This window comes from Elephas maximus, chromosome 20 (genome assembly GCF_024166365.1).
Source record: "Elephas maximus indicus isolate mEleMax1 chromosome 20, mEleMax1 primary haplotype, whole genome shotgun sequence".
NCBI lineage: Eukaryota > Metazoa > Chordata > Mammalia > Proboscidea > Elephantidae > Elephas > Elephas maximus.
The window spans coordinates 74,897,978-74,908,579 of NC_064838.1; the positions used below are offsets into that span (position 1 = coordinate 74,897,978).

The 10,602-nt window shown below is 53.4% G+C and overlaps 1 pseudogene; it reads left to right on the forward strand.

Annotated features, from left to right (window-relative positions):
• The first annotated feature begins 8,721 nt into the window (after positions 1-8,721).
• On the forward strand, positions 8,722-9,648 carry LOC126063657 (olfactory receptor 4C11-like; annotated as a pseudogene).
• Positions 9,649-10,602: the final 954 nt, after the last annotated feature.

The window sequence follows — 10,602 nt, forward strand, 5'->3', positions numbered from 1 at the left end:
TCAGCAAGCTTCACCCGGCCAGGTCCCCCCGTGATGTAGCTTCCCAATCCGTGGCTACTCTCTAGACCTTCCAGATAGACTAGCAGATCTTCTCTGCCCTTGGGCAACCGGTAGAGCCAGAGGCCTTCCCCGTTTGCTCTTTCATCTCTAGGCCCTCTGTCAGGCACTCCAAGGTGTGAAGTGACAAGGGGGAGAAGGAAGAGATTTCAGAGAAGGAACACATCCAGAGAGAGACAGAGAGAGGCAAGAGATGCTGAGTGGGGATGCCTTGCGTACTGATATCCTCAGGAAAGTGGGAAAGAGGTACCTGGCCTGCTCTGCCAATGCCCTGAAGCAGTCCGCACCAGGGGCTGCCTTGTGCCTGCGTAGCCTTTCCCAGGGTGTGCTCAAATCCTGTGGCCACTAGGTGTCGTAGGTCACAATGGAGGGCCCTGTGTCATCTGCCTGGCGGGCCGGATCTCTGCCATTGGCTCGGTCTTGTCAGCAGGCCCATCGCAAGCTCCGCCCACTCTTCCGGTGGGGGGACTGTCTCTATGGTGATGGCAAAGAAGCCTCAGCCCCGCCCACCTGGCCTTCACTTCAGCTCCCTGGCCCGCTGACCCTCACTCAGACCTCTGTGTTGCTCCAAATGAATGTCCGCCAGTGCCCTGGTGTCAGCACCTGGGATAAAGAATTCGGGACCTTGCCTGGGGCAGAAGGCAGCCTAGGTCAGCGGGTACCTGGAAGTCTACTGCCTTGTGACACTGCTGCCAGTGACAAATGGTGACTCCCACACTCACATATCGCCTGGTGGCAGAATGATAGTGATGGGTGGAGAAACATCGCTCCGGAGCACACGTTCAGTGGGGCACCAGCCAAAGCAAAGGCCAGGGCCGGTAGTGGACGTCGTGGAGCTGAATGGCGAGCCAGTGAAGGGCCCAAGGATCCCTCCTGTATGTGGCGAACAGGTCATGCGTGTCCCCACGTCCATAAACCACTGGACTGCTGGGGCCCAGGCTGCCAGAATTTCGGCCTTGCCTTCGGAGCACTGCCACATGCGCGGCCTTGCAGCGGAGGCGGGGACATGTAGACAGCCAAAATTGGGAAAATGGCAGTGTTTCCTTGATTTCCCTGGCATCGGCTGTTTTGAGCGGCTTGCTTTTTCTCCTGGTAGGATAGGGCCCTGACGGAGAAAGGCAGGATTACGTGTGCAGGAAAGGTGTGTGCTGAGAGGGTGACGACGTTGAGACCATGTTGGGATCTTTAGTCCCAGGAAAGGCCCCTGGCGGGTGTGGTTCAGTGTTCTCTACCCATCCCCCGTGGCGGGGGATGGGTAGAGAACCATACAAAGCAGCAGAGGAATTATTCGTCCCCGGAGAGGTTGCATCTGCCCAGAAGCTCCACCTGGCCGGGGTCCGCCCCTACTGTATCGCCCATGTCAATCAACAGAAGCTAAGACCTTCCAGAGAGACTACCTGCTATTGTCTACCCACGGGGAAGCAGGACAGCCAGAAGCCTCCCCCGTTTCATCGCTAGGCTCTCTCTCAGGCCCCTCATACGTGTGATGTGTCTCAAGGGTAGAACGAAGAGAGTTCTGCGAAGCAACACATACACAGAGGGGCCATAGATGCTGAGGAAGGGCGCCTTGCCTACTGATATCCTAGCGTAAGTGGAAATGTGGTATCTGCCTGCTGGCCCGGTGTGTCGAACGTGTCCACCTCAGGGCCTGCCTACTGTGAAGTGATTCCCTGGGTGCCCTGGGTTTTGTGGCCCAAAAGAGAAGGGGCCGTCGTGTGTCTATGGGTGAAATGGAGGGCTCTGCGGAACTGGCCGCTGAGGCTGGACCTCTCCTATTGGCTCAGTGTCTGTGACCCGTCCCCGTCAGAAGTTCCGGCCAGCCTTCCGGTGGCTGTCTCCATGGTGATTGGGAAAGAAGCCTTAGGCCCTGCACTCAGCCTTCACCTGGCCTACCTGGCCTCTTTCCCCTCATCTAGACCGCTGTGTGGATGAAAGAAAGAATGTCGGCCAATGACCACATGTCCTCCTTGCCTTTGAAGGATTAGGCTCCTTGCCTGGGCAGAAGACAGCCAAGGTCAGCCTGAGCCTAGACACCTAGTGACCTGTGACACGGCAGGCAGTGACAGATGTTCATTTTCATGCTCACGTATCCGCAGGTGGCGGATTCAGATTGGTCGGAGAAGAAGTGTAACTAGGGATGACACACACACACGAGGGCACGGGGGAAAGGTCAGGGAAAATAGCTGAGGTCGTGGAGCTCTAGCGGAGCCAGTGTAGGGCCCAGGCCTCCCTCCTGTTCGTGGCAAAGAGGTGATCCATATGCCGCCATGCGCAGACTCTGGACTGCTTGGGCCCTGGATGCCCAGATTGCGGCCTTGTCTTCGGAGATGCGTCACACATGCACTGTGCCAGCGGAGGCTGTGGCCCAGCAGAGGGCAAAATCTTGAAAATGGGGCCTTCAGTTGACTTTGCCTGTGCTCTCCTTTGGCTGAGTGACATCGTGTGTTTCCTAGCAGGAGAAGGCATTCGTGGAGAGAGGCGGATTCCATGTGTGCAGGCAAAGTGTGTGCTGAGATGATGAGTCGCTGGAGACCACGGTGGACTCCTCAGACCCGGGATAGGCCTCTGGCAGGTATGTGTCAATGTTTTCTGCCCATGCCACTCAGCCGGGTATCTGCATAGAATGTTATCCCCGGAATTAGTAGTCTCCGGAAAGGCTGCTGCATGTCAGCAAGCTTCACCCTGCCAGGTCCGCCCGTGATGTAGCTTCCCAATCCGTGGCTACTCTCTAGACCTTCCAGATAGACTAGCAGATCTTCTCTGCCCTTGGGCAACCGGTAGAGCCAGAGGCCTTCCCCGTTTGTTCTTTCGTCTCTAGGCCCTCTGTCAGGCACTCCAAGGTGTGAAGTGACAAGGGGGAGAAGGAAGAGATTTCAGAGAAGGAACACATCCAGAGAGAGACAGAGAGAGGCAAGAGATGCTGAGTGGGGATGCCTTGCGTACTGATATCCTCAGGAAAGTGGGAAAGAGGTACCTGGCCTGCTCTGCCAATGCCCTGAAGCAGTCCGCACCAGGGGCTGCCTTGTGCCTGCGTAGCCTTTCCCAGGGTGTGCTCAAATCCTGTGGCCACTAGGTGTCGTAGGTCACAATGGAGGGCCCTGTGTCATCTGCCTGGCGGGCCGGATCTCTGCCATTGGCTCGGTCTTGTCAGCAGGCCCATCGCAAGCTCCGCCCACTCTTCCGGTGGGGGGACTGTCTCTATGGTGATGGCAAAGAAGCCTCAGCCCCGCCCACCTGGCCTTCACTTCAGCTCCCTGGCCCGCTGACCCTCACTCAGACCTCTGTGTTGCTCCAAATGAGTGTCCGCCAGTGCCCTGGTGTCAGCACCTGGGATAAAGAATTCGGGACCTTGCCTGGGGCAGAAGGCAGCCTAGGTCAGCGGGTACCTGGAAGTCTACTGCCTTGTGACACTGCTGCCAGTGACAAATGGTGACTCCCACACTCACATATCGCCTGGTGGCAGAATGATAGTGATGGGTGGAGAAACATCGCTCCGGAGCACACGTTCAGTGGGGCACCAGCCAAAGCAAAGGCCAGGGCCGGTAGTGGACATCGTGGAGCTGAATGGCGAGCCAGTGAAGGGCCCAAGGATCCCTCCTGTATGTGGCGAACAGGTCATGCGTGTCCCCACGTCCATAAACCACTGGACTGCTGGGGCCCAGGATGCCAGGATTTCGGCCTTGCCTTCGGAGCCCGGCCACATGCGCAGCCTTGCAGCGGAGGCGGGGACATGTAGACAGCCAAAATTGGGAAAATGGCAGTGTTTCCTTGATTTCCCTGGCATCGGCTGTTTTGAGCGGCTTGCTTTTTCTCCTGGTAGGATAGGGCCCTGACGGAGAAAGGCAGGATTACGTGTGCAGGAAAGGTGTGTGCTGAGAGGGTGACGACGTTGAGACCATGTTGGGATCTTTAGTCCCAGGAAAGGCCCCTGGCGGGTGTGGGTCAGTGTTCTCTACCCATCCCACGTGGCGGGGGATGGGTAGAGAACCATACAAAGCAGCAGCGGAATTATTCGTCCCCGGAGAGGTTGCATCTGCCCACAAGCTCCACCTGGCCGGGGTCCGCCCCTACTGTATCACCCATGTCAATCAACAGAAGCTAAGACCTTCCAGAGAGACTACCTGCTATTGTCTACCCACGGGGAAGCAGGACAGCCAGAAGCCTCCCCCGTTTCATCGCCAGGCTCTCTCTCAGGCCCCTCATACTTGTGATGTGTCTCAAGGGTAGAACGAAGAGATTTCTCCGAAGGAACACATACACAGAGGGGCCATAGATGCTGAGGAAGGGCGCCTTGCCTACTGATATCCTAGCGTAAGTGGAAAAGTGGTACCTGCCTGCTGGCCCGGTGTGTCGAACGTGTCCACATCAGGGGCTGCCTACTGTGAAGTGATTCCCTGGGTGCCCTCGGTTTTGTGGCCCAAAAGAGAAGGGGCCGTCTTGTGTCCATGGGTGAAATGGAGGGCTCTGCGGAACTGGCCGCTGAGGCTGGACCTCTCCTATTGGCTCAGTGTCTGTGACCCGTCCCCGTCAGAAGTTCCGGCCAGCCTTCCGGTGGCTGTCTCCATGGTGATTGGGAAAGAAGCCTTAGGCCCTGCACTCAGTCTTCACCTGGCCTACCTGGCCTCTTTCCCCTCATCTAGACCGCTGTGTGGATGAAAGAAAGAATGTCGGCCAATGACCACATGTCCTCATTGCCTTTGAAGGATTAGGCTCCTTGCCTGGGCAGAAGACAGCCAAGGTCAGCCTGAGCCTAGACACCTAGTGACCTGTGACACTGCAGGCAGTGACAGATGTTCATTTTCATGCTCACGTATCCGCAGGTGGCGGATTCAGATTGGTCGGAGAAGAAGCGTAACTAGGGATGACACACACACACGAGGGCACGGGGGAAAGGTCAGGGAAAATAGCTGAGGTCGTGGAGCTCTAGCGGAGCCAGTGTAGGGCCCAGGCCTCCCTCCTGTTCGTGGCAAAGAGGTGAAACATATGCCGCCACGCGCAGACTCTGGACTGCTGGGGCCTGGATGCCCAGATTGCGGCCTTGTCTTCGGAGAAGTGTCACACATGCACTGTGCCAGCGGAGGCTGTGGCCCAGCAGAGGGCAAATTCTTGAAAATGGGGCCTTCAGTTGACTTTGCCTGTGCTCTCCTTTGGCTGAGTGACATCGTGTGTTTCCTAGCAGGAGAAGGCATTCGTGGAGAGAGGCGGATTCCATGTGTGCAGGCAAAGTGTGTGCTGAGGTGATGAGTCGCTGGAGACCGGGGTGGACTCCTCAGACCCAGGATACGGCTCTGGCAGGTATGTGTCAATGTTTTCTGCCCATGGCACTCAGCCAAGTATCTGCATAGAATGTTATCCCCGGAATTAGTAGTCTCCGGAGAGGCTGCTACATGTCAGCAAGCTTCACCCGGCCAGGTCCGCCCGTGATGTAGCTCTGCAATCCGTGGCTACTCTCTAGACCTTCCAGATAGACTAGCAGATCTTCTCTGCCCTTGGGCAACCGGTAGAGCCAGAGGCCTTCCCCGTTTGCTCTTTCGTCTCTAGGCCCTCTGTCAGGCACTCCAAGGTGTGAAGTGACAAGGGGGAGATGGAAGAGATTTCAGAGAAGGAACACATCCAGAGAGTGACAGAGACAGGCAAGAGATGCTGAGTGGGGATGCTTTGCGTACTGATATCCTCAGGAAAGTGGGAAAGAGGTACCTGGCCTGCTCTGCCAATGCCCTGAAGCAGTCCGCACCAGGGGCTGCCTTGTGCCTGCGTAGCCTTTCCCAGGGTGTGCTCAAATCCTGTGGCCACTAGGTGTCGTAGGTCACAATGGAAGGCCCTGTGTCATCTGCCTGGCGGGCCGGATCTCTGCCATTGGCTCGGTCTTGTCAGCAGGCCCATCGCAAGCTCCGCCCACTCTTCCGGTGGGGGGACTGTCTCTATGGTGATGGCAAAGAAGCCTCAGCCCCGCCCACCTGGCCTTCACTTCAGCTCCCTGGCCCGCTGACCCTCACTCAGACCTCTGTGTTGCTCCAAATGAATGTCCGCCAGTGCCCTGGTGTCAGCATCTGGGATAAAGAATTCGGGACCTTGCCTGGGGCAGAAGGCAGCCTAGGTCAGCGGGTACCTGGAAGTCTACTGCCTTGTGACACTGCTGCCAGTGACAAATGGTGACTCCCACACTCACATATCGCCTGGTGGCAGAATGATAGTGATGGGTGGAGAAACATCGCTCCGGCGCACACGTTCAGTGGGGCACCAGCCAAAGCAAAGGCCAGGGCCGGTAGTGGACATCGTGGAGCTGAATGGCGAGCCAGTGAAGGGCCCAAGGATCCCTCCTGTATGTGGCGAACAGGTCATGCGTGTCCCCACGTCCATAAACCACTGGACTGCTGGGGCCCAGGCTGCCAGGATTTCGGCCTTGCCTTCGGAGCCCGGCCACATGCGCAGCCTTGCAGCGGAGGCGGGGACATGTAGACAGCCAAAATTGGGAAAATGGCAGTGTTTCCTTGATTTCCCTGGCATCGGCTGTTTTGAGCGGCTTGCTTTTTCTCCTGGTAGGATAGGGCCCTGACGGAGAAAGGCAGGATTACGTGTGCAGGAAAGGTGTGTGCTGAGAGGGTGACGACGTTGAGACCATGTTGGGATCTTTAGTCCCAGGAAAGGCCCCTGGCGGGTGTGGGTCAGTGTTCTCTACCCATCCCACGTGGCGGGGGATGGGTAGAGAACCATACAAAGCAGCAGCGGAATTATTCGTCCCCGGAGAGGTTGCATCTGCCCACAAGCTCCACCTGGCCGGGGTCCGCCCCTACTGTATCGCCCATGTCAATCAACAGAAGCTAAGACCTTCCAGAGAGACTACCTGCTATTGTCTACCCACGGGGAAGCAGGACAGCCAGAAGCCTCCCCCGTTTCATCGCTAGGCTCTCTCTCAGGCCCCTCATACTTGTGATGTGTCTCAAGGGTAGAACGAAGAGATTTCTCCGAAGGAACACATACACAGAGGGGCCATAGATGCTGAGGAAGGGCGCCTTGCCTACTGATATCCTAGCGTAAGTGGAAAAGTGGTACCTGCCTGCTGGCCCGGTGTGTCGAACGTGTCCACATCAGGGGCTGCCTACTGTGAAGTGATTCCCTGGGTGCCCTCGGTTTTGTGGCCCAAAAGAGAAGGGGCCGTCGTGTGTCCATGGGTGAAATGGAGGGCTCTGCGGAACTGGCCGCTGAGGCTGGACCTCTCCTATTGGCTCAGTGTCTGTGACCCGTCCCCGTCAGAAGTTCCGGCCAGGCTTCCGGTGGCTGTCTCCATGGTGATTGGGAAAGAAGCCTTAGGCCCCGCACTCAGCCTTCACCTGGCCTACCTGGCCTCTTTCCCCTCATCTAGACCGCTGTGTGGATGAAAGAAAGAATGTCGGCCAATGACCACATGTCCTCATTGCCTTTGAAGGATTAGGCTCCTTGCCTGGGCAGAAGACAGCCAAGGTCAGCCTGAGTCGAGACACCTAGTGACCTGTGACACTGCAGGCAGTGACAGATGTTCATTTTCATGCTCACGTATCCGCAGGTGGCGGATTGAGAGTGGTCGGAGAAGAAGAGTAACTAGGGATGACACACACACGAGGGCACGGGGGAAAGGTCAGGGAAAATAGCTGAGGTCATGGAGCTGTAGCAGAGCCAGTGTAGGGCCCAGGGCTCCCTCCTGTTCGTGGCAAAGAGGTGATCCATATGCCGCCATGTGCAGACTCTGGACTGCTGCGGCCCTGGATGCCCAGATTGCGGCCTTGTCTTCGGAGAAGTGTCACACATGCACTGTGCCAGCGGAGGCTGTGGCCCAGCAGAGGGCAAAATCTTGAAAATGGGGCCTTCAGTTGACTTTGCCTGTGCTCTCCTTTGGCTGAGTGACATCGTGTGTTTCCTAGCAGGAGAAGGCATTCGTGGAGAGAGGCGGATTCCGTGTGTGCAGGCAAAGTGTGTGCTGAGATGATGAGTCGCTGGAGACCACGGTGGACTCCTCCGACCCGGGATAGGCCTCTGGCAGGTATGTGTCAATGTTTTCTGCCCATGGCACTCAGCCGGGTATCTGCATAGAATGTTATCCCCGGAATTAGTAGTCTCCGGAGAGGCTGCTACATATCAGCAAGCTTCACCTGGCCAGGTCCGCCCGTGATGTAGCTTCCCAATCCGTGGCTACTCTCTAGACCTTCCAGATAGACTAGCAGATCTTCTCTGCGTTCGGTCAACCGGTAGAGCCAGAGGCCTTCCCCCTTTGCTCTTTCGTCTCTAGGCCCTCTGTCAGGCACTCCAAGGTGTGAAGTGACAGGGGGGAGAAGGAAGAGATTTCAGAGAAGGAACACATCCAGAGAGAGACAGAGAGAGGCAAGAGATGCTGAGTGGGGATGCCTTGCGTACTGATATCCTCAGGAAAGTGGGAAAGAGGTACCTGGCCTGCTCTGCCAATGCCCTGAAGCAGTCCGCACCAGGGGCTGCCTTGTGCCTGCGTAGCCTTTCCCAGGGTGTGCTCAAATCCTGTGGCCACTAGGTGTCGTAGGTCACAATGGAGGGCCCTGTGTCATCTGCCTGGCAGACTGTATCCCTGCCATTGCCTCGGTCTTGTCATCAGGCCCATTACAAGCTCTTGCAGAATAACTATTTCTAACCTCTACTTTTCCCCCATCTACTGAAACAATGCAGCCAAACAAGAGTGTAACTGAGTTCATACTGTTAGGATTGACACAGGATTCTCTGAGGCAGAAAATGGTGTTCATAATCTTCCTCATTTTCTACATGGGAACTGTGGTGGGGAATTTGCTCATTATGGTGACCATCAAGTTCAGCCAGTCTCTTGGGAGTCACATGTACTTCTTCCTATTTTATCTGTCCTTTGCTGATACCTGCTTTTCAACTTCCACAGCCCGAAGACTAATTGTGGGTACTCTCTCTGCAAAGAAAATCATATCCTAGGATGAGTGCATGACGTAAGTATTTGCACTGCATATATTTGGCTGCATGGAGATCTTTGTCCTTGTCCTCATGGCTGTTGATAGCTATTTGGCCATCTGTAATCTCTTACATTACCTGACCATCATGAGACGAGAAGTCTGTATCATCTTGATAATCCTTGCCTGCATAGGGGCTTTTATTCATTCTGTAACTTAAAATGTCCTGGTCTGGATATTGCCCTTCTGTGGACCCAGTTTGATTGATCATTATTGCTGTGATTTGCAGCCCTTGTTAAAACTTGCTTGCATGGACACTTATGTCAACAACCTACTGGTAGTGTTCAATAGTGGCGCCACTTGCACAATCAGTTTCTTCATTCTGATGATCTCATACATTGTCATTTTGTATTCTCTCAAAAACCACAGTTCAGAAGGGCGGAAAAAAGCGCTTTCCACCTGCACATCCCATATTATTGGAGTTGTCCTATTCTTTGGTCCGTGTATATTCATATATATACGTCCATCAACCACTTTCCCCATGGACAAGATGGTGACAGTATTTTATACCATTGGTACTCCGTTTCTCAACCCACTTATCTACACTCTAAGAAATGCAGAAGTGAAAAATGCCATGAAAAAGTTGTGGAGTATCAAAATTAACTGCCCAAAGTGAATGATGAGTTGGGGACTTGATTATTCAATAATAATCTGACTGAATTTGTACGGGTATCAAATATGACAGTGTGTGATTATTGTGGGAATAATATGCAATCATATATAAGGTTGTAGGTTACTATTTTTTTTCCAGTTTACAAGCAAGGTGAATGCCTAGCATCATCTTTTGTGTTGGAACTAGATACAGAGTCACAATAAGTCAGATAATTACAGACCAAAATGACATCAGCCTGACTCAATCTTTTCCTGAGAGCTCAACTCTGACATTGCTGACCTTGAACTATACATCACAAGTCTGAATTCTGAAATTTGTTTGGATAAACAGATATTTATGAAGTCACAGCCATCAAACTTGTGAGCATGCGTAAATAAAGTACAGCTGATTCTCTATGATTTTTCATTCTCTCTACAATTCATTTCCAATTAGGTGTCCAGCTTCCTTTCAACATCTCCAAGGGAAGGGAACTTAGTGTGGTCAGATATTGAGAAAGTCCATTCTATTATATCACTAGTTTGTCTTTGGAAAGTTCCATCTTTTTTAATCAATGCCTTCCTTTTTTATGTACTGATTTCCTAATTTTTTTTTTGTCTTTTTGTGTGTGTGTGTGTATGTGTGTTATTAAGATGATGGCATGATTTTTTACAAGATGTTTTTAATTTAGTATTACAATGGATCTTGTGGTATTCAGCTATTTATTCATTGTGGCTGGTGTGCAGAAGCTCAGCTACAGAACACTGAAACTCTGAAAGTTAGGAAAGTGAAATAATGCATATTGTCAAGATCAATTAAAAATAAACTGGAGATAGTACATATTTTCTGAGACTGAAAAGCAGAAAAGTAGAAACTTACTTAAAGTCAATTACCCACCCAGTGCTGTCAAGTTTTATTTAAAGATGGATTATATTGGTAAATTAACCATTGGCTGTCAGAAAATGCCCAGCAAACTCGTCT